At 45.1% G+C, this 26,870-nt stretch overlaps 1 protein-coding gene across 1 annotated transcript in view; it reads left to right on the forward strand.

Moving 5' to 3' along the window:
- Positions 1 to 9,096: 9,096 nt before the first annotated feature.
- Positions 9,097 to 26,870, forward strand: part of gse1b (Gse1 coiled-coil protein b) — a 141,986-nt gene continuing 124,212 nt past the window's right edge. The window contains exon 1 of the mRNA XM_030048483.1: positions 9,097 to 9,190. The gene's annotated coding sequence lies outside the window, so the exon portion shown is untranslated. The remainder of the gene's footprint in view (positions 9,191 to 26,870) is intronic.

Below are 26,870 nucleotides of genomic sequence, written 5' to 3' on the forward strand. Positions count from 1 at the left end.
GGAGTATTTTTTTCTTCTACCAGTAAATAAATACGTAAATGAGGCTTGTTTGTATGAGCAACATATTAGAAATATGGCTGATTTTGGGTTCTTTTTAAAGATTTTTTAGCCATTTTTGCTTTGTTAGACAGTGATGTAGCAAGATTGTTGCGACATCCAGCTTGAGTGTTGTTCTGTAGATCTTTTTTTTTTTTTTTTTTTTTTTTTTTTTTTTATGAATCTGGGTGCGATTTGATGATGTAGGCTCATGGTGTTTGACCATCCGCGTTAAGAAACATTTTTGTTTAAAACTGTCCCCTGAGTCACGTATGAAAAGGTTGGATTTTCTTTTCATGATAACAATGCTTGATATGTATGGTACATTTTTGCTACTTTTAATTTATAGAAAGTAATAGAGTTATGTCAAAAGTATTAATAATTGACATTATCTTTGCAGAGTAGTCAGCAATTAACTTGTTGAGGACATTGCAACAGGATGAGCTGAGTTACACTCTTGCCTTGCCGTGAATCCTCAGTGAACAAACTCCCTGTGGCTCACACCAGTATAGGTGCAAGTAATTATGCTTGATTATTATATTATTAAATATTTGTTCTCCTGCTTACATTTGCCTGAGGAAGATCTTGTTGATCAAAATGTTCCTAAGCTAATGACAGTATTATTTCTTGGGAGCTTGTAGACTTTTTGCTGGATGTGTGCACACTTAGTCCTTCATTTTCCTACATGGACATGTAGCTAACATATATCACAAAGTCATGTATCCTTCCCATTTTTTGAGTCAACTCGCATGGGTGCACGTAAACCATACTGAGGAGGCTGCAAGGAGGTCAGCCACGACCAAATACCTCCATAAAGTAAGGCAGGGCCTGAAGGGTCAGTTGAATGGACGGAACAAGATGTAAGCCATCAACACCTACGCCCTGCCGGTGATGATAAATGATGAGGTGAATGATAAAGCCATCACATGTCGCGCACTTACAATTACAATTACATTGCAGGACTGAACTGCCCCGCTAATGTGTTGTTGGTGGTGAGAGGTTTGGCCTGGAGATATCAGTGTTTCTGTCTCATGTTATGTTTTCTGTATTTTTCCTATGTGTTCTTTGTGAGCGGACTGTGAAGCCAAATTTCCCTCTGGGACAATCAAGTCTAATCTAATCTAAGTTGGTTGGTAAGTTGGTAGTTGACAAACAGCAGAAGAAGACAGTAGTGATAGATGCAGCAATCCCGAGCCTCAACATCAGGAAGAAGGAACAGGAAAAGCTTAACAAACACAAAGAGCTGAGAGAGGAGCTAGAGAAGATGTGGGGAGTGAGGGCACAGTGGTGCTGGTGGTAAGTGGAGCTTTCAGCACAACTGTTTCTGCTTCACACCTGCAGATCACTATATAATAAAAAGGCTAATTACATTCATTCATTCATTCATTTTCTCTCACCACATAATCCTTCTCAAAGCCAGAGGCAGCTGGAGCCTATCCCAGCATGCACTGGGTAGAAGTCAGGGATGTATTGTACCATGAACAGGTTGCCAGTCCATCACAGGGCTAATTGAAAATAATAGTAAGTGGTATTATAATTTGAATTACAGGTTTAAATCATAATCACAGAGTATTTATACTCTGTGTGTCTCCCTGCCCCCTTCACTTACTCACTAACACACACATAGGCTGGCTTAATGTATACAGTAAAGTGTTTCAGGTGTATCCACCAATCTCAGAGGCACAGGGGAGCAAGTGATGTGTGTGTGTGTGTGTGTGTGAGAGAGAGAGAGAGAGAGCAAGAGTTAGTGCCTCTCTGAGAGGCAGACGGTCAAACGGTCAGCCTGTGTTTGCTCTGACAGCAGGCCCAAGCAGGAAGAAGCCAATCGATAGCACTTAACCCTCTTCCTGTCAGAGTTCCCAACAGACTTGGGAAAAAGACACAACCCTGTAGAAGTCGCCAGCTGTGTGTGTGTGTGTGTGTGTGTGTGTGTAGCTATATGACTACCTTAGTCCACACACCTTTTCTTCGATGCACAAAGCAGTGTATCTAAGTGAGATTGAGTGGTTTTATGCATTTGGAGTGTCAGGTAAAGGACACTGTTTTGCCACACCGGCGCATTCCTCTTGATTTATCGACGCCTTCCAAGCTTCTTCCCACCCTACTGTTTATAAGACTGAGCTGGGTCGGCCCTCCCTCAGACTATTTGAGGAATCTGTTGAAAGGATACACAAATAACGTTGAATTCATATTCAGTCTTGATGAAACGGGACAAACATGGGTTCCTGCAGAGGTTTAAAAGTCTGAAAATCTATGGCAAAAAACAGACTAGGTAAACCTAGTGCAAGCCGTGCTGCAAAGAACACTCCACACACACACACACACACACGTGCATGCACACATACACACATACACGCACATATACAATATATGAAGTGTCCTTGTGTGAGACACTGTAATCCCAACCAGCTCCCCTGTAGCTGACCCTGCACTCTGACCTACCTGAAGAGGACAAGCAGGAGAATAGCCCTGCACGGATCAATACAGCATCACATTACTACTGGAGCACCATCACCCATACAGTACATCCTGCCCTGGGTCAAACGACTGCTGACCCAGGAAGTGGAAAAATGTCACATAGGAAACTGTTTAGGGGACTACACAAAGCCCTCTGCTTCCCTTCCTTTTGGCCTCTGCCATTAAATGGGATACACATTTTGCAACCATGACATCATCGGCGTATGAAGGGCAGACGGTGACAATGTGTTGAGGTTACTCCATCATGCACTTTCACCGACCCATCAAGCTTCTTTTACTGCTGGAGAGTTACCCTTAGCTGTGTGTGTGTGTGTGTGTGTGTGTGTGTGTGTGTGTGTGTTTGGGTGGTTGGGGTTGAGATGGTCAGATCGTTAATGTGTGACTGACACGGTTTTCCATTATTACTTTAAAGGCGTGCTGTAATTAAAGCTTCTGTGACCGAGATGCTTTGGCCGTGGTTCCAAACGTCACTTCTTAACCAGAATAAGACAAAAGCCAAAACAATGACGCACAACAGCAACACAACTGCATTTCCTTTTATCTTCTTGTGTCCTCATTTACTTAGGCGGAACAGCCGAAAAAAGAAAGTGCTCTTTTGTTGACAGAGAATTGTCGTGCCATGGGAACTGGCTGCATGTGAATCGACTGACTGTATATGCAGTCCAGCGGCAAGAGTAATTCTGTGGCGGTGGGTAATCTACAGCATGACACCAGGGAGCTGTTGAGGGGGTCAGACAAGGGTTTAACGTGCAGGACACACCTCACAAACCACAGGCGATTGTCACAGAAGGCTCAGCAAGATCCAACAGCCGTCCGTCGGCTTGGTGTGTCAGGGTCTTAACGGTGCGTGCACTCAGTATTGCGATCTCTCAACAAGCTACATGTATGTTTGTGTGTGCCTGTTCGTGTCTCTGTGCATGTGGAGAGATGGGTGTGAGCTATCATGTTGTGTCTGTCCAGCAGCTCTGAGATCAGCCTTGGTGGGAGGCTCGCCTGTGTCTGGCTTCCTGTCGTTCTGCCCTTGACTTACCCAAGCCTGACCTGTGTTTGGGCCCCGAGCCTCCTCGTGGCTTCTGTTTGTATGTGTGTGTGTGTGTGTGTGTGTGTGTGTTCGTGTGTAGCTAGGGCAGGGTGGTGGGGTGTAATGTGAGCCCCGGGCTAGGACAGGACTGCTGCAGAGTCCACCCAGCCAGAAAAAGCAAGACATAGGAGCTGCAGGGTGCGCACAGAGAGAGAGAGAGAGGGAGAGAGAGAGAGAGAGAGAGAGAAAGAAGGAGTGCAGGACAGTTGAAAAGGTGAAATGAGGAAGGGATGGAGATAGAGAGTAGAAGAGAGAGAGAGAAGGACAAAGAGTAGCAGGGCTCTTTCTAACTCAGCCTCCGCGGAAGAGAGATGTCAGCCTGTGTCAGTTCGCTCCACTAACCAGCCTGTAGCAGGAGAAACAGATCTCTCCATCCTTCTCTTTCTCGCTCTCCCTCTTGCCGCCTCCCACGCCATCTCTCTCTACTTTCTTCTCTCATATCTTTCGGTGAGAGGTTTTCTGCCTCAGTTGAGAGAGGCAGAAACACTCTGCAGCTCAGGGGAAAAGAGGAGAACTAACTAAAAGACCAAGCGGTGAACCAGTCATCTCTAAAAGGCAGGCGATGTATAGCGCACGTCTCCTCCTGATCACAGCACGGGTGACTGAGAACAGGCCACTCCAAATGCTGTGGAGTATCAGGCCCCGTAGGCAGGGCCCACTGCTGGCTCTGCTGCAGCTCTCCCCTCCGTGTTGTGGGGAGGGGAGGGGGGGCGGACACGGGGCAGCGAGGAACTCTTCAAACACAGAGGGATCAAATCTTCAAATCCCCTGGAAATGTCAACCACGTTTGAGGAAATGTCAGTAGAGCTGAGGAAACACACACACACACACACAGACACACACGCAAGCCTGTGCATGCACACACACACACACACAAACATGCACACAATGCCATGGCAGGAAAGGCGATGTGATATAGGGCAATCACATCCTGTGGGTGAAATCAGCTCCATCTCCTCTTTCATTTTCCCAAACTCAGAAGTTGAATTGTGTGGTTCCTGAAGTATTTTTTTTTTCTTCCTTTAATGTAAGATGTAAATTTCACACGTAAAATTAATCATCATCGTGCGAATGTCTGTTTTTGTTTCATTTTATCACCAACTGATACAACTCACACAGCGTTCATCAACATTAAATCAAAGGAAAAAGCCAATCTATCTATCTATCTATCTATTTGTGGGTAAAATAAATAAATAAATGAATGAAATTAGAAGTTTCATGCATTTTAGGTCAAGTGATCAGTGCCATTATAGGTTCTCAGTATCAGTATCCTGCACTGGCATTTTAACAGAATCTAATATATAGTACTAATATCACTATTACTACCATGAACAAAAACAACAATAAGTATCTTGGACATCGATTATATATACAATACCTAATCTTCAAAGCATGCTACATATGTGTTTTGTTCAGTATGTCGTTTTTTTTCATATAAAGTAGCACCATTTGTTTTAAATAGTGAATATCTCATGTTGGAGCCAAACTCTTGATATGTAGATCCTTAACTCAGGCGCCTCAGGTGATCTCATCTGCAGTCGCTGACATCATTCTGTGTTCTTATTGATCTCTCCTCAGCACCACTGACTAACTTATCGACATCCTCAAGTGTATTTCCTGTCTAGGCTGTCAGCAATGCTTATGGATGATCTTGCCCCCTGGTAACACACACGCGCACACACACACACACACACACACACACACACACACACAGCGAGACATGCGCACTTCCTTCACTTATCGATGTATGCTTTTGCTTTTGAATCTGTCCTCTTCCTTAATGAGTCTATGAGGTGTTGAAGTGCAGATGTTGTGCAGGGCTCGAGTATCGACGGGCGTCACAGTGATAAAAGAGCCTCTCTGTGGAGTGGCAGTGGGTTAGGTCACTGTGTTTGTGTGTGCATGTGTGTGTGTGTGTGTGTGTGTTAGAGAGGAGAAAGAGAGAGAAAGAGACAATTAGTGTTCCAGGGTGCATGTGTTTTTGAGCGATGTGCAATGTGTATCCCCCCACTCCCTGTGTGCTTGTCCCCATGAGGAAGTGATAATGAGTCCAGGGTCAGTGTGTGTGTGTGTGTGTGTGTGTTTTGTGTGCGTGCATGTTTTTTCGTGTGTGTGTGTGTGTGTGTCTGTGTGCTCACACACGTATAAGACCGTGTCAGCACTGCTTTACGAGGCTGACAGGCGAGTTATTGGTTGAGACGGGCTAATGACCGGAGGGGCTGTGACAGTCTTGATCGACAACCCCCTCTCTTTCTTTCACGCACATACATTAATGCACACACACGCACACACACACACACACACACACAAAATGCACACACACACTCGTTTCTCTTTTCCTCCTCTGCTGGTCTTCGGCCCCTCCAGTCTCTGTGTTTATCCTATCAGCATCGTATCAAGATCTACACTCGGCTGCTAATGTCTTGTGATCCTTTTAGGGCACGCTCCCTGCTGCTGTGTGATTTCAGCTGGCAGGCCTCCTCCACATCCCACAACATCATCCATTAGCAACCTCTTCCCTACCGATCAGAGGAGATATCACTGAACCTTAGAATTAACCTCAATTAGTGCTGTGCCACTGACTGTCCTCCTTTCTCCTGCTGATTCCAGCCCTGTTTGCCACATGTACCTGCTGTATATGCGACACGTTAGCATGTCATCAGCACACGTGCATGGTTGTCAATTTTTTGTGAAATGCAACGTTACATGATGGCCCTTTTGAGCCTTTCCAGCACTTAGACGGGCATGAAACTCTCCTGGTTGAATCATCAGTGCAAAGAAATACCAACTGCACTGAAATAAGTTAGTTCATTGATTAAAAAAAAAAAAAAAGGTCAAAGGTCAAAAGGACTGTGTGTAACTACTTTAGGAGATAACTCAATTATGAGTCACACAGAGCAAGAAAGCCATTTGCTTAAAATTTTGCTTCCTGCACAGGTGAAGTTGAGCGTTGTAGTTTTGATGGAAACAATATAGTATTAAATATTTACATTTTGCAGCTCAGTGAGGTTAAGGGGCATGGACGATGGAGTGCTGCAGTATTTGACACACTGAAGTGATGGAAAAACTTGATTCCTCAGAAAGTCATTGAACACACTTTGAACTTACGGCGGTACCGTGGTTACGTTACAGCCGTAAGATTCCCCAGATTCCACTTCACAACTCTACACGAGCACAATCTCTGGTCTTGAAAATTTGAAAAACCAACAGTCTCGCTCTGTTTCATCTACCCTGCCATGGCTTCAAAGAGTCAGCTATTTCCTATTTTCAACCCTGTGATTTATCTGATGTGCGGCGCTCGAGGCAACTCTATAATGTGACTTCAGTGATTCTGAGCCATCCATATGAGTCGCCTGGGAGCAGTAACATAATGTATATGATTACTTCTCAGCATCCCAGATAGTTGTTTAATGCAAGTATGCCGCATGTTGGCTCTTCACCATCTGTTTCAGTGGAGGGTGGAAGCAGTGATAGCTTCATAGTCAAAGGCCCCTGGTCCTCACCTAAGAGAGCAGCAGTAATAATTGACATTATTATTGTTTTTTTTTTGTTTTTTTGTCCTCTTTCCCACTCACTGCCTCACACGTTTGATGTCACTTTGTGTAAAACTGATAAATACGCCCCTCAGATGTGTATTTACTCAGAGATAGAGAGGCACAGAGTGGGTTAGACACCTGTCTGTGTGTACTGTGTGAGTAGTGGTAATCCCTCAGCTCAAACATGACTATTTGATTTTTTTTTTTTTTTTTTTTTTTGACACACACACACACACACACACATACAGACTTGACACTGGCAATACAGATGGGGAGGTGTATCCAATATGTGTCTCGAGGAGGGTTAGATTACTTGGAAAACACAACAACAAAGCGAAGAAACGACTTCACTGTATCCGGTCTCATTCCGCACATGCACACAAACGTTCACACGCGAATCCTGACTCCTCGCTGGCAGAGCCGTCGCTGGCAGTGCGTGGGAGTGGCGGGTTCATCGCCTGAACAAAGGGTGAGCTTATTGTTAAGCGAGGTCTGGTTAAATGGTTTTAAACTGACGCCGCGGCGGAGGTGCATGTCCGGGCCTGCGGAGGAGGCAGGTGGGCGCGCCTGAGAGTGGCCGTTGACGTGAACTTCCAAGCAAATAATAATCCCTGACCGGCAGGTGGATTTATATCGGGCCAACAGCCGAAACCACGTGGCTGTTTTTTGTGTCGCAGCAGCCGCCGTTGAGGCTTTTTTTGCCCACCTACTCTGTAACTGTTGCAGAAGCACTGACGCACTTTGATGCTTGCAAACACTTGCATGTGAATGTAAGCGGATCCTCGCATGAACACACACACACACTCACATGCACGCTCACATGCACACACACAAACCATGCACTAACTACTTCCCCCGGCTCCTCATGAGAAGTCATTAGGCGTGTGTCTGTGTGTGTTATTTTTAGCAGTGTGTACTTAGGAGAGGTAGTGGAGTCTCGTCAGTCTTCAGGGCCCTCCTCTGCTCTGTCTCTCTCTGTCTTTGTCTCCCGCTGAGAGCTATGTATATTTCATAAGCCCAGGGTGCCTTTTGTCTTAAGATGCGCTGCACCTCCCCTGCCTGTCTCCCTGCTACTCGTCAATGGAGGGAGCCATCACAGCCTCTTTTAAACTCTCCACTCCTCTCTTTCCCTCGCTCTCCTCACTGACAGCCACCCTCTGCTTTTCATGGTCAGCCTCTCCTCCTCTCTCTCTTCCCTCTGTCTCTCTCTCTCTCTCTCTCTCGTTCCTGAAGGTTCATCCCTCTTTCCGTCAGGCAGGGGAAGGGAGGGGGGCAGAGAGCAGAGCATATCCAAACAGACCTGTGCTGTCAGGAAAACTCTCTCTGTCTCTGTCTTTCTCTCGCTCTGTTCTCTTCTGCCTGTCTTTCGTCTGTTTCATGGCTCTGTCACTTCACTGAAGGGACATTTTTTCACCCGGCACTGGATCCCTTTTAGTTTTTTTTTTCTTCTTCTTTGTCTCTTTCTTTTTCTTTTTCTTTTTATAGCAGACATTTGAGCGCTGTGACAGCCGCTAAAAATGGTTCGACAGTAGTCAGGCTAGATCAGCAGTTAATTGCTATATTCACACAAATCAGTTCCACTTTACTTTTTTTTAGATTTGAATACGATGTTGCCATCACTGTTGCACACCAATAAATAGGAGGAGGAAGGTATTTCTGTTTTGTAGTAATTTTCCTGGGACTTCTTATGTGTTTTGCAAAATCAGCACCCTTGTCTTGAATTATGGGTTATTATCCACAGTCTACAGGACTTTTATTGAAGTCATTCTATTGATTCAATCATAATTAACCTCAAACTCTTTGCTACAAATGGCTTTCCTAATAGAGCCAAGATTCTTCCATTTCCCCTCGCAGAATACTAATTAAGAATATCAATTATGTCTTCATGTCTTTCAGGCTTGCACTGTGATCGAGGGCGTGGCGGCAGGCAGCAAGGAGGCAGACTCTGGTGTCCAGCTAACGCCTGCCAGTGAATCAGGACCCTCGCGACCCGGAGCCGACCACACCGCATCTCACCCAGAGACCTTGGAGCCAGAGAGAGCCGAGCGCCCGCTTTCCAGTGAGTTTCACTCGCCAAAATGAGAAACGGGTTGCCAGAAAACAGCCCGTGAGGCCTCATGTATATGCTGTTTATCGCCCCGCTCTCCTCTACCTCATTCTTCTTTCTGATTTAACCGTCAGTCTCACTTGAAAACACTGTCTGGTTCACACATCTGTCTAAGTTAAGGGTTGGAAAAACGGAAACTGCCTCATTTGACTTCACACCACCAAATATATTTTTTAATACGTCAAAGAGGGCTGGGTGATGCATGATGTAGAAGTAAAGGAATTTATAAAAGTACAAAAAAAAAAAGATTGGGTGTAAATATCTTAGGAAAGCATCAATAGTCATCCCGACATTATCGTCACAATTATCACAATATCAGTATTGATGTGTTTGGTCAAATATATTGTGATATATATTTTTGTTGTTCTTATTACCGAGCCCTAATGTCAAAGCAGACAGATGTGGTTAACAGACCAGTCCCCAGTTATGCAAATGATCATGTGACTCATTCGTCCATGAAGGACTGTTTCCTAGATCTAATCACTCACAATGGTGTGGCCATTGTGAGAGGGACTTTCTCACAGTGCTTGTCAAAGCACAGTAACTGACTTGTGGTTTGGCCACAAGATTATAGCCAGCTACTAGGAACGGACCTTACCCTGAGAACATGGTCCCCCAGCTTCGCAGGCATCTTATCTTGACTTCCTTTTTCCTGTGTGAGATGTCCTCCCAACCCTGGCGTGTGGCAACACAGGAAATAGAGAGGCCCTCAGAGGGAACAAGACCAGGCCTGAAGTCACTTTGATGCGTAGACAGTGTGCAGAAAATGTTTTAGATTTCTACTTTTCAAGCTTGTGCTGACATGTCTTGTATCGCCTCATCCTCCATCCTTCTCCTTTTTCATATCTATCCATATATCTACAGCATTTATCAGCCTCTCACCTGAACGATCTCTTTCACTTTGCATGTGGCTGCAGCATTCCCACAGTCAGCCTAGATGCTGTTGTGCACGACTTGAGGGGATAATGGTTTCCATGCAGTTTGTTTTGCACATGTCCAGGGGATTTTGTCCTCTCATCGCCTTTTACTTCATTGTTTAAGAGCAGCTGCTCTTAATTCCCAGTGACGCAATCCAGCGAGCTTATCTTCCCATGAGATTGTCACTGCTGGTGTTGGTGCCTGTGTAGACACTCAAACATTCATCTGCCAACATACTCGACTCATGCATACACGCAGGACATGCACTTACACACAAATGCATACAGATGCAAACCATCTCACTGTGTCTTTACTCTCTCTCCTGACCACTCTTTCACTATTTTTATTTGGTTTTTGAGATTTGAGATCTATATTCTGTGTGAGAAAACACAAAAATATTCTAGAGGTCTGAACAGCATGTGCTGCTTGATCTTTGGCGATTTCGGGCCTCATGTGTTCAGTGGGTCAGGTCCAAATTTCCAGGCCTGATCAAATTGTGCCCAAGCATCAGTTTGGGGATCACTGAGTTAGGGGAAGGTTAGTAAGTTCTTATTGCTGGCTACCACAAGAGAATGATTATGGATTTTGCAGTCATGTTACATCCCAGCACACTGTTGAGCCAGATAAGCTCACAGGGTGAGGGTGAAAGATTGGATGGTAACCATGAAGTGAGACTGAGAGGACTCACTTCATGAGGTGAAAGATGTCATTATGAGGTAGGGAAGAAGACAAAAAATGAATGTGCGTGTCTGTGTGTGTGTGTGTGTGTGTGCGAGAGAGAGAGAGAGAGAGAGAGAGAGAGTGTGTGTGTGTTCATATGCCCCGAGGGAGGCCATCAGTACACTGGGTTTTGGAGCTCTGTGCGTTTATGTGGAAAGTGCTCCTGTCTCCTCCTATCAATGTTCATCGACTGGCCTTTCATTTGGTATCCGTTCCCAGTTCTCTCTTTTTCCTGTTCTGTTTCACTTTGCTCCTCTCTCTTTTTTTTTTTGTTTGTTCACACATAACTCATCTGTACACACACCAACCACTGTTTTACCAACTTCATTTTCTTAATTCTCTCTTTCTCCATCTCACCGCCCCGTCTCACCTTGCGTTCTCTCTTACTCACAGCTCCTTTTTGCTCGGGTTCACTCTCTTTTCTCTCAGGCTATTTCGGTTTAGCCGTGAGGGCCCTCCTGTCGTTTACTGAAACTCATCTCTAGCTCGCCTTTCAGCTGAACCCTCACACACACACACACACACACACACACACACACACACACACACACACACACACACGCAAGGGCTCAACCACCACACACTCACTGGCTCTTGGTTAAACAGTCAGAAGACAGAAACTCACCACACCAAACCAACCAATGGCATGCAAACACACACACACACACACACACACATATATGTATGTATGCTTGTATATGTGTGTGTGTGTGTACAATGTTCAGTGTTGAACATCCCCCCCAGTGGTCTAGTGAGGGAGAAGAACAGGGTATTCATGAGTTATTTAAGTGTTCTCCATCGCGCGTGTGGCATTGCAGCTCATACTGACATGACACGGCCCATTTCCTCCACTCAGGCTCGAAACGTGACACGAGACGCGCTTGTGGTGTTTCACACACCGACCAAAGTACAAAGACACACAATCTGATCTGAACACCGTTAAGCTGCTTTCTTTATATGGGCTCCTATCAACGGCTCGAACACAAATGGTTAAAAGAAAGAAAGAGAGAAAGCCCCCGTATGTCGTTCTGAGGGAAAAACAGAGTCTGAAATATTGTAGCCCGTAAAGATGCAGAGCCCCTGTCAGACAGGAAGCAGATCAGACCATGCAGGATGTGACATCTGGGCAGACCACAGACACTTTGCAACAGTTGCTCATTCTCAAAACAAGCGTACCACACGGGGATACATCATTAACGTCAGTGTGGTCTCCCTGCTGCAGTCTGATGGAGGGAGGGAGACGCAGGACTGATAGAGAGGGCAAAATATATGGTGAGAAAATCAGACAATGTGGCTCGTGCCACTAATCCTTTCCTCTTGTCTACACTGTCTGCTGTGGCATAATCCTCACCTTCTCTTGTTTGAATTTAGCCTTTAGCCTGTGTGTTTCATATTGTCCTAAAGTGCTGACGTCATCTCATGGCTTTCGGACACTTCTGGATCCTTTTGCTTTCTATTTTATTTGGCAAAATCAAATAAGGGTTTTGCATTATTGTAAACCAACCACTGCTTTTTTAAATAAATTAAGTCATATAGTTTGAAATAACATATAAGGTGATTATTACATAGTTAGAATATAAAAAAATATAGCAATGATTTTGCTAACAGATATGTTTAAACACTGAGTTAGATTTTCTTCCTTTTTAACACATCTCTGATTATTAAAAAAACGAAAAAAAAAAAAGTGGTGACAGAAAATGACAGGCATTCCAAGTTTACAGCATTTCACACTGTTGAAAAAAAAAACAGCTGAAGCGGTCAGAAGTTTCATGGTCGTGAACACACCTCTAGATGTCAGTGGTGAACAGTGATTATGCATGCTGAGCCAAAAGTAGCTTGTTTTTTTTTTGTTGTTTTTTTTTTTTTTTTTTTTTTAAATGTAGCATAAAATTATCAAAATCCGTCTCAAACTAATGGTGATAAATCAATATGGACACAGCTTAAGGGCGAACATTTTAGACCCTGTTCATTATTGGACTGGAAACAGGACGCGTCCAGAATCTCTTATTTGGGCAGAAAATTTGCCCTTTTACGGATTCTGTGCTCCCCGCCGCCGTCCAGCGTCCCTCACAGTTTCATCCCAAAGTCTTCCTTCGTTCTCCTAGCTGTGTTGCACAAATCGGCAAGAGCTGTGTGCGTCCGTCGGTATGTGTGTGTGAGTGTGTTTGCCTCTGCATTATGCATGCTGATGAAGTGATTGTCATGAGATAAGCTGTGAGAGTGTTTTGATTGCAGTCGCACAGCTGGACCTGGCAGCCTCCCGCTCTTGGCTGCTGGCCAGTTCAATATGATTACAATTACCCACCGTGGGACTGTGGAACACCGCTGAAGGTTGGGGGTGGAGGCGGTGGGGAGTGGCAGTGGGTGAGGGCGCAGAGTGGGGTGACTTTACAGGGTCTGGCAGCCCACATCGGCTTGGGAAGTGCAATCGATGTCAAAGCCGCTGTTTCAGCTCTGCGGTTGACATTACGCATGGAGAGTCTCATGTGAGCGAGGTAGCAGTCGGGTCTGAGCTGCAAACAACAACGCCACATGAGCATAAGCATACGTACATACATGCACACACACACACACACACACACACTGAAGCAGTGAGGAAAGGAATGGTCTGTCCATGAGCGAGTGATTACAGTTCCCAATCCTCCCATCTCATCTCTGGAGGACAGAGCAGCCAGTTGGAGGGAAGGAGAGAGGGATGAGAGGAGGAGGAGAGAGAGAGATGACAGGAGCAACGTGTTGGGAGGTGCGGAAGGCATGGGAAGAGGATGGGGAGAGGAGGATAAGAGGACAAGAGTGCGTTCGGAGGGGTACAATGAATGGAGGAACGACAGGAGATGTGTTTTGAGAGATGGATGATGGGAATAGGAGGGGATGGGGGGGGGGTTGACAGAAGAGGCATGGAGAGGAATGCCACTGCTTGCTTGCTTGCTGTCTCCCCTCCCCTCCTCCTCCTCTCCCTCTTTCTTTTCTATTCTTTTCTTTTCTTCTCCTCTCCTCCTCAGTTGAGATGGCAGGAGGGTGGGCTAACTTCGAATGACAGTGACAAGCTTGCCACCGCTACCATGAAGCATAGCAGATGGAAGTGTGTGTGTGTGTGTGTGTGTGTGTGTGTGTGTGTGTGTTTGTGTATGTGCGTGCATGTTTGTATATGTATGTGTGTGTGATTAAAATGCAACTGGAGACCGGGGCGGGCAGACAGGAGGTATACTGAGTCTCTTGGCAGTGCTACGCTTGGCAGAGCGCCACCTCGCTGCCCTCTTTTTCCCGCCCAGCAGGGTGGGTGGAGGTAGGGGGGGTTGGTGTGTGTGCGTGCGTGTGTGTGTGTGTGTGTGTCGGGGGGTGATAGGGAGAGATCCAGCGGGTCCATTCTCTATGCAAAAAAGTATTAACTCGCAGCGTTCGTATTGACTCCTCCATTATATCTTTCTTCAGCGGCGAGCGGTCTCTAAGTGTGTGTAGCTGTTTTTTTCATCAATCTATTTGAGTAATTCAGTAATGCAGTGATCATAGGATTTTTTTTTTTTTTTTTTTTTTGAGAAACAGAGCTCTGTTCTGCAGTGTGGCGCCAGTGCTGGCGGGCATGAGGGAATTAGTCAGGAGACAGTGGGTTTGGCACTGTGCCATGGTTATTAGCCTCGCGCAGGGTGGGCATGGGGTTATGCCCCAACTCAATCACTCACTGTGTACGTACTACACTCACTGTGTCTATCTAAAGTGTGTGAGTGTGTGTGTGTGTGTGCCACGTTTGAGTCAGGATTCTCCTCTGGTCACACTGACCTTATTGTGCAGTCACTCCTGGTTGATTTGTACCCTTTCCAACACATTCCTCTCCCTGTACGGCTGAGAAACACACTGTTACTCCCTCTCCTTCGCTCTCTGTACTCTCCTCGCTCTCTCTCTCCCCTCTGGATGGGTTTGATTTAGTGACTGTGGTTTTCCATCCAGAGCCTGGGAGCCAGGAAGAGCAGACAGAGGGAGAGACCTATAGCTTCACAGCCGGCGAAGCACATCATTACTCGGCCATAGCTCATCAGCAGATACATCAGCGGGCCGGGGCGCTAATAGATGCTTGCTGTCTTTTGTTCAGGAAGTAATAAACCTCTTTTTCATTTGTCCCCTTAATTGTTTTCCTCTCACGGATTGCTGGAAGTCGTGCTAAATGATGACGCTGAAAAGTGTCTGTCTGCTGACTGTGGTGCATTGTGGGCCAGCTGGGAACAGAGTGGAAGCCATATTCAGGCCCACAGGCCGGCCACATGGTGTGATGTAAAGGTTTAGTGCAGGGCGGCGAGGTCAGGTCACGAGCATGTCTCAGCAGTTAGCCCCTAAGAAGACGACCGCTTAGTGAGACCCTCAGACGCTCACCTTTGACCTCCCATGCGCGTTAGGAAACAGGTGTTCAAGCAGGATAACCCCCCCTGCCCCGACCGCCTGCACACACTCTGACCTGACTGCAAGCTGTGCACTGTGTGTGTGAGAGTGTGTGTGTCTGTTTCTGTTTATCTGCGCGACAAGACTGCAAGATCAGCTCATGAAAGCTTCTTTTTTTTTTTCTTGCTCCTTTTCTTGCTGAGCTTTTATTGCGGCAAATGGCGAGCACGTTTGACTCGAGTGGCTTTGTTCCCTTTCAGTTTTTTTAATTCAGTTGAAATACACATATTAGGGCGTTAGCAGTTGGTTTATGAAGGGTGGTTTATGCAGTGGGACATGTGTAGAGGAACATGTGGTTTGATCAATACTGTAAGGTACCTCACACAGAAAATATTCATCCTAACAAGTTATTTCATCTCATGTTCTTAAAGTCTTAAAATCTAGTCTTAAAATCTGAAACTGAGACTAAATGGCCTGCCAGGATGGAGATACAGTGGTGGAAAAAGGTTTTCGGACACCCCATGCATTTGTCAAATATTGCATTAAGAATCACTCTTAGGTCTTCAAGTGCAATTTCTTTTAGTACAGTCACAGCCAAAATACTAAACAAATCCTAAAAAAGCCATTAAAAACTTAAAATTGAAAAAAAAAAAATGCATAAGAAATTTTGAGTATTGGGTCATTTTGGTACCAGTGATGAAGGTCGTTCTTTTTATTAAAAGATTAAAAGTTTTTGTTGCCAAGCTTTGTGTCTATATAAAGCCAGCACATTTGAAAGTTCTTCAGACACAAAAATGGCTAAAACAAGGAACCTAACGCAGGAAACACGCCTGAAGATAAAGATTAAACTGTCATGAATTGAATTTTGTTAGTTTTTCTTGTAAACAATAAACTAAAAATATAATTTGTATTTGTTTCTATCAGTCTAATGCAGCCACACCTTTTGAAACACAAAAAAAGATTTTTCCACAAATATTTCATGATAATATTTGAGATTGTGAGATTGCGTAAAATTTTAAGGGTGTCCGAAAACTTTTTTCCACCACTGTATATAGTTACAAAAAATCATATGGTACAACTGTGGCCTCAAAGACAGAGACGCTGGCTTGTGGCTGGTCGGTTTGATCCTCAGGAGGAAAGGAAAATGCGGGCGGCAGGAGTGAATGAATGCCACGACCAATCCCCCAAAATATGATTTGCAAGCCAGGGTGTCTCTCGGCAGCACCATTATACCTTAATTTTTTACAGTTTTGTTTTATTGTTCAGTTCGATGTATAATCGAACAAATGAATGACCTAAATTTGTCTTTTTAAATGCTCTATTGCTTCTTCCTCCCTTTTTTCTACCCCCTTTTCTTCCCTGTTCCCTCCTTCCCTGTGTACATCCCTTTTCTCTCTCCTCTCTGTAATTCCCCATACCTTCAAACACACACACACACACACACACACACACACACACACACACACACACACACACCGCCCTCTCTCCCCTCCTCCCTCCCCGACTGTATTCCAGTGTCAGGCGACTTGGCTGAGGCTAAGTGCTTTTTGCTGTCTCGCTGCAGGTGGGACGGTAATAAAGCTTGTCAGTGGGAAGCATGGGTCACACTGTCACCTGCTCTTTGCCTCCCCTCCGTTAACTCCCTCCTCCATCTCCCTCCAAGATCTTCAGCTGCTATTTATCCTCTGTCGTTTGTCTGTCTTTTTCTTCCCCATTTCCTCTTCTTCTTCCTTGCCAGTACTCCTCCTTCACTTCTCGCGCCTCTCTCTCCCCTCTCTTTCTCTCTCTCCTTCTCTCTCTCTCTTTGTGGTTTCCTTGCCAACGGCAGTTTCAGCAACATGATGGAGAGGAGCAGCAACAGGAGATGCTTCTCTCCCTCTCCCTGTGTGTTTTCCCTTGAGCTTCTCCTTTCCTCCATTTTTGACCTCTCTCCCTCTGCCTCTCCCTCTCCCTCCCTCCCTCCCTCTCTCTCTCTCTCTCTCACCACACACACACACGCACACACACACACAATCCATGTAAATGACTCCAGGTGAGGCTGTATTGTTTGCCCAGCTGCTCTTGCTAACCAGCTTCTCCTGTTCCACAGTAAACCAGCAGGCTGCATGGAAATGAGCTTCCTTTACACAACAGTGCTCTGTTTCTAAGTGTGTTTTATGTTTGTCGGTGTGTGCACGTGTATGTGTGTGTGTGTGTGTGTGTGTACGTGTGTGTGTGTGTGGTGTGTTCCCATTCATTACATTCAAAGGGCATCTAAAGGTTACCGCCTGTACAATATTTGCATGCATGTTGTTTGAAACTCATTTTGCGCCATGTTCTTGTTTCCCTTTCCATGTTCTTGTGTGTGTGTGTGTGTGTGTGTGTGTGTGTGTAAGCATGTGCATTCTCAAAAAAAAGGATGGCACATACAGTATGTCTTATATGTTTTGGCCACAGGATGGCAATACTGAGCTCCCACTTCTCTTTAAAGGAATCTTCCTTCAGTAGCTCCTACAAGCCAGCACACACACACACACACACACACACACACACACACACACACAGCACTCTGTGGGCTGAGTTAGCCTAGGCCTGTGTAAGGTGACAGAGTGCAGTGAATAATTTAGTCCTGGCCATGTTAATGGCTGACAGCGAACATGGCCTCTCTCCTCTGCTTTTGGCCCATTACTAGAACATTCTGTTTCACTCTCACTCTCTTTACCTGCCATTGTGCCCTCTTTTTTCCCATTTATGTTATTCTCACGGCAGTTATGTGATAGTTACTTTTCTTCCAATCATTCACACACCTAATTAGACTGAATAGAGGAGGGAAGGTTAATCAGCACTGGACCTGTAATCTATTGCAAACAGAATTTGTTGCAAACAGGTCTTTATAAACATGTTACATATTCACTGGGCATCTTTTCTGGAGGTTGAATACCAACGGCAATGGGGAACGATGACTCAACTTCACCTTATGTACCTCCACTGGCTTTGTTAACATTTTCTGCTACGTACAGTGATTTCTATAGCAAGTATTTTTAAGGGCACATAAAAGATGAATTGGCTTAACCCAAAAGTCTTAGGTTCTTTTTGAGCAGAGCAATTAAAAATTCCGTGTTACCAAAACACTGAATGGATACAAGCGTTTGCAATTACCTGCTTAATATATTAGAAATTCTTCTTCATTCATTTCCCTTCATTTTGCGTCTCCGACCACCAATCATTTCTTGCAGCGACGCGCCATCTGAATGAAGATAATAATTGTACAGCTGTTTTGTTTTGCCATTTAGAGCGCCAAGGGCAAGAAAACAAGAGATGCTTGTGTATGGCAAGATAGACCAAGAGTTTCCAGCTTATGGACAGTTTCTCACCATTAGAAAAAAAACAATCAACATCTCACCGCTTTTTCCTGTCACTTAAAGCTGATTTAACGGTATTCAGTAATTAGTATGTCGACCTAGTCAGAGGGTTAGCTCATACTAATAAAATCGGTTGATCTGAATGCCTCAGTGTTGATGTTGTGATAATGCTGTAAGGATGACTATTGTTGCTTACAAAATATAATTACACAAAGACATTTTTGATGAACGATCATTAGCAACGTGGATATGATGACCAAGCGTCTAGAATCGAATGACAGAACAGCTACAACAGTCTTAATACGTAAAAAAAAAAAAAAAAATGCATCCCTTTACTGTAAAGCACCCATTAAAAACAAGAAAAAAATAACACTTTTGCCATATCATATCCTAAATTCCAGATGCTTTCTTGTTCATGTCATGATATCAACATAATATTTATATCATGCCCAGCTCTAACCCAGTTACATTCTTGAAATCACTCAGCACTACCAGTTGTGGCACCTTTTGCACTCCCTCCTATTTTAATTCATCTTAATCGCCCTGTTCTCATGTCGTCTGCACTTGGTTCCCTCTTTTCTGTTTGCCACTTCATCTTCTTATCCCACAGCCTTCAGTCCTCATTCTCTCCCTACAATACATGAGTAGAGTGTGTGTGTGTAGGCCCAGTCAAGCAGCATTAATATTATGATTGCACTGCTGGCCTGCAGTCCTGGGTGTGTGCGTGTGTGTGTGTGTGTGTGTGTGTGTGTGACGTGGGTGAAGAATAATATGACTCTGCTTCTAATGTAATCACACACACTAAACAAATTACAGCTCTCCCTCTGTCTCTCTCCCTTCGTTTCTCTCTTTCTCTCTCTGTGACCAACAGGACGTTACATGTGGCGTACGTGCTTTTCTGCCTGTGTGTTTGCCTGCGTTCTGCCTCACTCCATTTTTCTTGCTGATACAATCAGGAGGAGGGTGTTGGGGGGCGGCGGCGGGAGCCCGGCTGTAGCAGCGCCGAGGTCTGGCCAGGCTCAGGCAGGCTCAGGGGGGATTGGGAATGACGTGTCCGGGGTGAGACACCCTGTCGACGGGACTCCCTGCCGGCTCTCTGGCTCCAGCCTGGCTGATGGGGTCCAGCTGGGCGTGGAAAGGAGGAGGTGCTCTGTCATCCCACTTCTTCTCTTACTCTCTAGCATCTGTCTGTCACATCAAAGTGTTCCTCTCCTCATTTCTGCGTTCTTTTTTTTTTTAACTCCGCTCCTCTCCACCACCACCTTTCGTCATGACTTTGTTGCGTTTCATCCTTTTGTTTCTTTCACTTCTTTTCAGTCTCGCCTTCCATTTTCTCTCTCTCTCTTCCAGTACTACAGTATCTCTCACATACACCCCCACACACTCCCCACCCCATACACACACTCACATCTCCAAACACACTCACACATACACACATGCACAGAGACACCCACACATCCACAAACACATTCAGAACCCTTGAAGTGGGGTCATGATTGAGGCGTGCTGTTAATTAGCCGGCAGTGGTTGTCGTAGCAATGTGATGGTAGGGTGTAATTAATTAGGTGGCATGTGCACAGGGGGAGAAAAAGAGAGAGAGGGAGAAATACTGACTATCAGTCCTCCTTTTATCCTCTGAGCTCAGATGAGTTCCCCTAATGAGAAAAAATGAGACGCTACCAACCAGGGAAGAAAGCATTTTGTCCTTTACATGTTCTCTCTGGCTCTCCTCCCCCTTGTCTCTCTGTCTCTGCCTCGTTCTCTTTTCATCTGCCTATCACATCCAGGCTGTGCCAATGGGATGCCAGGGAGTTGGAGGTGAGTCACCAGCCATAGATCTCCCACAGTAGAGCGAACACAGCCTACAGGACACGTCCAAATTCACACACCGACACACACACTGACACACACACACACACATTCATTGACAGTAGCGCACACACAGAGTGTGTATGTGCTTGCTTTTTGTGCACTTATGCAGATGTGCAAGTGTTTCTGGCGAACTGTGTAAAGATGGAGATATTCTGCTGTAATGGCAGTGCTTCCACTGGCTTATAGATCTGTGTCCATCTCAAGGTGGAAAACAGATGGAAAAGTGCTGACAGACACACACACACACACACACACACACACATGCGCACACCCAAAGAGAGTTAATCCGTAAGGCTCCATAGGAAGGCGCTGTTTATATTACATCTCAGGTAAATATAAAATGTCTTCAAGCACTTGTGCTCTTCGTTACACAACTTTAATGAGACGATATAGGCACAGGTGTTTTATTAGACAGTCACTTAACCTCCATCTGTGGCTCTAATGGTTATAATGACATCACCTGGTTTCTTAAGTCAGACACAATCAGAGTTCAGTGAGAAAATATTGAGTCTTAGGCATCCAAAATTGATGTGATTAGTTCGTGGTAAAAATTTTCAGCATCCACAAACCACATAAGCAGGGACACACAAGAAACTTTTATGTATGTAGTTTGTGTTACACATTTAAAGTTAACAACTTTAGCTTTGCTTCCAGAAGGAATGAAGAAGTCCAAGAGAACCCTTTAAAAAAAATAAGGGCAGGAAACGGGAGAGTGGCTGATAAGGTGAGAATTATGCAAGTAAAAGAGAGGAAGTCTAAATATTGTAAGGGGTTATTCATGAGAAGGACTCGTGTCCACAAATCTTAAGATCTTCAGGTGCAGACAACATCCCGGGAAGGGAGGGGAATTAATACATTTGGATTGGAGAAGAACATTGTGAAATGCATGTGTATGAGAGAGAGAGAGACATGCACTGAGAGAGAGAGAGGCGGAGAGATAGAGAGAGAGAGAGAGAGAGAGGGAGATGGATTAAGAGAGCCAGAGAAGGCACGGAGAATGTGGGAGGGAGCCAGAGGTACACAAACACTCAGAGCTCTATTGATCCTCCTCTCTGTTCAACACTGACTCCTTGACCTCATTCTCAAGCACCCTGTGCGTGTGTGTGTGTGTGTGTGTGTGTGTCTGTCTGTATGCCCGTACATTTGTCGTATTTGTGTGTTAGAGCCCCGGTCCCGGTGCAGAGCGTTGTGTCTATTTAAACACAGACGAGAGAGAGAATCTTAACCTCTGGTGTCAACCTGTCGACATCATGCATATTCAAACACGCACACGAAGCCCCGCCTCCTGACCACGCGCTTTCTGCCTCACATTTAAACGCTCTAGTGCACACGCATACGAGGGCAGCACAGAGACAAACACAGCACGGACACCGCTATGCACACACACACACACACACACACACACTCCTCCCCTCATAGTGTAAACTGATAGTTTAATGGCTGCCCGGCCCGTCCTGTTGTCCCGTCTGACGAGACCGTCCTAGGTGACAGCTTTATGGGCAGTTTGGCAATGTCATCGGAGACGGACAGCTATTTACAGCCCAGCATTGGACACTGCAGACACCGGCAGTTAGCATAAATTCCCGGGAGGGATCGGCCACAGCCAAAAGATAACATACACATTGTCGAGGAGGCACGCTCTAATTCAAAAACACACATTGTCAAACGCACGCAAACACGCATACACAAGGCAATTACACTGCCCATGGGGTAAAAGCCTTTTTAACCTTGCTAATGCTACCATGCACACACATACTTCACATGCAAGCATCACACACACACACACACACACACACACACACACACACACACACACATGTCGTAGATCTGTATCTCAGTTATTTACAGCCACCTGCCACGGCGTTAACAACCGACACTCTCTTTTCCTCCTCCCGTCTCTCTCTCTCTCTCCCTCCTTCCTCCGTCTCTCAACCCTTTCAACTATCATTTAGCTTTACGAGGAGTCCTAAAAGAAGGCCGAGGTGCGCACCCGTCCCTCCGCCCCTTTATGCCAGCGATATTGATATCCTCCATAAGTCAGATGTGCCTTTCTCTGTTACTGAGGAGAAATTGATGACAGAGGGGTGTGACAGGGAGGAGGGGGAGGGTTCAGGGAGGTAAGGTGTGTGTGTTTCTGTCAAGACGGGGCGACTACAAAAGTGTCCCGCAACTGAACAGAGCTATTAAGGGGAGGGGAGAGGTTAGTTCACTGCGGCTGGGGCTTAAGGAAAGGAGAAGACCACACTCAAAAGGCTGGGAAAAATGGAGAGAGCAGAGAGAAAGTGGGGGGGAACGGGAGGGGCGTGAAAGATCTGTTTCTTTTTTTTTTTATGAGCTTTCCCTCTGTGTACGCCGTTGCTATAAACAAGAGGTCATCTGAGCAATAGCTGTTTATAAGGTCCATCTCTCAATTTGAGAATATCAAAAAGCCTATGAACTCTTAATCAGATCTCGATGTCTGTGTGTGTGTGTGTTTGTGTGTGTGTGTGTGTGTGTGTGTGTCTGTGGATGTGTATTTATGTACATGTTTACTTGAGCCTTTGTTTTTATCCATCAGAGTCATTAGCAACCATCTGCCTCACAGTTCAACAGGGGAAAGGGAACCTAATTTTCTTTGCACTGTGCTCTGTGCTGTATTGTGTGTGTGTGTGTGTGTGTGTGTGTCTGCGCGCGCGTGCATTTTGCAGGTAACACCTGTATGTGGTAAAGGCATGTTCCAAGCCTGTGTGATGTAGCACGGCGTTCATATTATCACAGCCCACCTGCTCATTGTTCAATATAAAGCTTATGTGCTTAATGTTGCTTAATGTTTTATGTCTGAACGCTGCCTCAGCATACAGCAGGAGCAGTTACTTGAGGAGATTAGGGTAATCTCACATGAAGAGATGTTCACTCACCTTCACCATGCGGCTGGTCCAGGGTTGAGTCCTGCTAACTTGCTCAGCACACATATTTTTGTTTCTTCAGAAGTGGCTAAATGGTGTGATTAGTGAACTTGTTTACTGTGTGGATTTCTCTTTTTTGTGTACTTGTGTGACTGTGTACATGTGTGTGTGTGTGCGTGTGTGTGTGTGTGTGTGTGTGTGTGCATGGGTGCCTGTGCATGTGAGCGTTTGCATGTTTTGACTGCTGGTGTTTTTTCTATTCCTCTGGGGATAAAGAAAAGGTTTGTTTGATTAATTAATGCTGTTAGACATGAATGCAAATGATCAAAGGAGCAAATTTGCATTTTGTGTTTAATTATTCATGAGCTGTGATTGCTAGTGAATTAGGACACCTGTGAGGGCCTTCTCTACTTGAGCTCAGACACTCATTTATGCACGTACGTATGCACACACACAAACACACACACACACACATACACACACACTCATACACCGACATCCAGGGATGTGACCTGATGTGTTTAACCAGGCCTGCTCCTCACCCCTGTCTATGAGCGCTAGCATACGCAGGGAAGCAGGTCACTGCGGGTTCATGTTGGTATTATTAGGTTATGTTTCAGCGCTGTGGCCGGGCGCTCAAACGTTCTGATTAGGTTACCGCTTGGCGCTAAAGCTCAAACTGTCACCCTGACTGTATGATTCATCTCCATGGAGACGAGAGGAAAGCACTGATCTAATTACCCATACTGCTGCCATCTCAGACATGAGGAGAGGGCTGGCGTGAACAAGGAGAGAGGAGGAAGAGAGGAAGAGGCAAGAGTGATTTGAATGATGTAAAGGCTGTAAAAAAAAAGAGGGATTAACAGAGGAGATAGTGTGAGGCAGAGCAAAATCAGAGAAGAAAATGATCTGACGCTAACTTCAGATTAGGTTGATAAAAGCAGGTGCTATTTGGCGTCTTTCTTTCTCCTCTTCCTCATCCCTCCGCTCATCATCAGCAGCATCCAACTGCTGCAAATGGGCCCTTGTTGCCATGGATATGAGCAATGGTTCTCCCATTCTGCTCGGTGGGGCTCAGTGATAAATGGTGGGACGAGGAGGAAGTTAATAATTTATCCCTGGGAGGCAGCGACCGTTCTGGGGAGCGTTACTGAGCGTAATGGGTTAAGTGCAGCGATTGCTGCATGCCGAGCGATAGACTCGCAGGAGGGGATATATAAAAAATGAATAAAGGATGAGTGGAGCCTGCTGGGAGGGAACTGTCAGGGGACAGGGAGGGGGTGTTTTGTTTTGGGGGAGAAGGCTTTGTCATTCCTTTAAGTTAGAGGATTGTCAGGTAAAGAACAATCGAGGCTTATTAGAGCTTCCTCCAGGCTTTCACTAAACATCTCCTCCCACTCTGCTTTCACTAGAAATGAAAAACAGTTCAATATGCCTTGGGCTTTGAAGTGTGACAGCGGCAGTGAGAGATCTGGCTGCTGAAGCACAGAGGTTGGAGAGCCTAGCTGAATGTGTACTCTGCTGTCATCACTGACTCATTGGCATGGATGGCTTTGACAGTGACAATGTACACATAAAGAGAGACGAACATGGACTCAGCGTCTTGCTCATTTTATGATGCTATTCGACTATGTTTATGACTTTTTTCATTCTCTTGCTGTGGAAGAGTCTGTGAGGCATTAAAGGATTTGTGCTATGTTATGATTAAGTGGGGAGACAAAGGGATGGAAAAAGGGAGATGGGGGATGAGAGGAAGACTACGGAAGAGAGAAAGGGCACATGAGGTATACCCACTCCTCCCAGAACATTAACGCAGCACCTGCTTCATGTCTCCTTAGCAATTTATGAGGTGCTACTCTCCTCGCTCAGCCTCCCTCCCTTCCCTGCCCTCCATCTTACCCATTACACTCCCCTCCTCCCTGTTCCTCCATCTTTAGCCCCGCTATCGCTCCGATCTTGCAGTCGGAGCCTGGTCGTGCATACCCAGGGTTATGCAGGGGTCACCATATTGTGTTAATCCTAGAGAACATATCAGATCAGCTTGATTTCATTATTGTTCCTCTGATGCCCCATCTGCAGGGGCATAAAGCGACTTAGAATGATCCTCTCCTCGTGATGCAAGAAAAGTACCTGTGGTGTGTTTCCGTGGCGGTGCTGTTGCCTATTGTGTAAGACAATGCAGTTCCTCTACTGTTTCCTAGAGAGGATCATAACAGACTCATGTTAAAACACAGTATAGGCCTCCATCCTCTTCACATTTCCACCCCTCTGAGCATTTGATGGATTTTTCAGCTCTCTTGTTTGGTTCGAGCGTAGCTTGAGATAGAGGTGAACAGCAGAGTTTACTGTGTAAACAACTTGGATTTGTTTACGTTCCTAATTTCAGTCGTGCAGACATGAGTATGCTGTTAGACCCCTGTGACTGTGTTGAATAAATTTTAACACCTTCAAAGACATTTGGAAAGTATTAATGTTTAATGTTGACAGGGCTACAATGTTTACATCCAGATCGCAGTGCAGTCGGCTGGAGTGGAATCTCCTGCCTCTTCGTTTCATTGACGACCTAAGCTGCAGGTGTCTCCAGTAACCACACCAGCTACTTTTCCTATTTGCACTTCATTTACTTAAATTTCCAGCTCAATATAGGATTACAGTGGTCCCTCGCTATAACACGGTTCACCTTTCGCGGCCTCGCAGTTTCGTGGATTTTTTTTAGTGCAATTTTGCATGCTTTTTTTTTTTTTTTTTTTTTTTTTTTTTTACAGCGCATTGTGTTCTGCGTCCTGATTGGCTAAGGGACTGTAGACCATTGTCAATCAATCTCCTCCGTGCCGTGTCTCCTGTACAGTACAGAATGCGTTCATTCTATAATACTGGACTTATCTTTCTACGAAGGTTTGAACTTTGAGAGTGTTTAAACAAGAGAGAAAAGCCTGAGGGGTTTTACAGCCTTAAAACATCTATGATAATTGTAAAAAATAAAGCTGACTACTTCGCGGATTTCGCCTATTGCGGGTTATTTTTAGAACGTAACTCCCGCGATAAACGAGGGACCACTGTATAACATAAGTAGCTAACTAACAAACCTATGAGTCGATTAAGAAGAATTGTCCACATGAGAACAAAGAGATTTTTCTCACTTCACCTTCCTCTATTAATACAGTGTCTTCTTTGATTTTCTCCCTTTAACATCAGAATAAGGTTTCAGTTTCTTTGCTTTCTCCAAGGCAGTTGCGTCTCTTTCTCTACCAACAGCATCTTGGAATGGCTCCATCCCAATACAATATTTTACACAAGTCACCCAGCTGTGCTCAAGGTGCATCCTTGTGTGGACAGTGTAAAATCATGTGATATGTAATGTATCTGTAATGTAGCTCACTGGTGCCACAGGTGGCTCAAAACACTAGCGCTCCAATGAAGAACCAGTAAAATGACACCTATACTTCCTGGATTATGTGTATTTCCTTCAATTTTTTAAAGGTTTTTTTTTTTTTTTTTTTGGCGTTTTGCTTTATTTTGATAGTG

The sequence above is a fragment of the Myripristis murdjan genome, chromosome 3, assembly GCF_902150065.1.
Source record: "Myripristis murdjan chromosome 3, fMyrMur1.1, whole genome shotgun sequence".
NCBI lineage: Eukaryota > Metazoa > Chordata > Actinopteri > Holocentriformes > Holocentridae > Myripristis > Myripristis murdjan.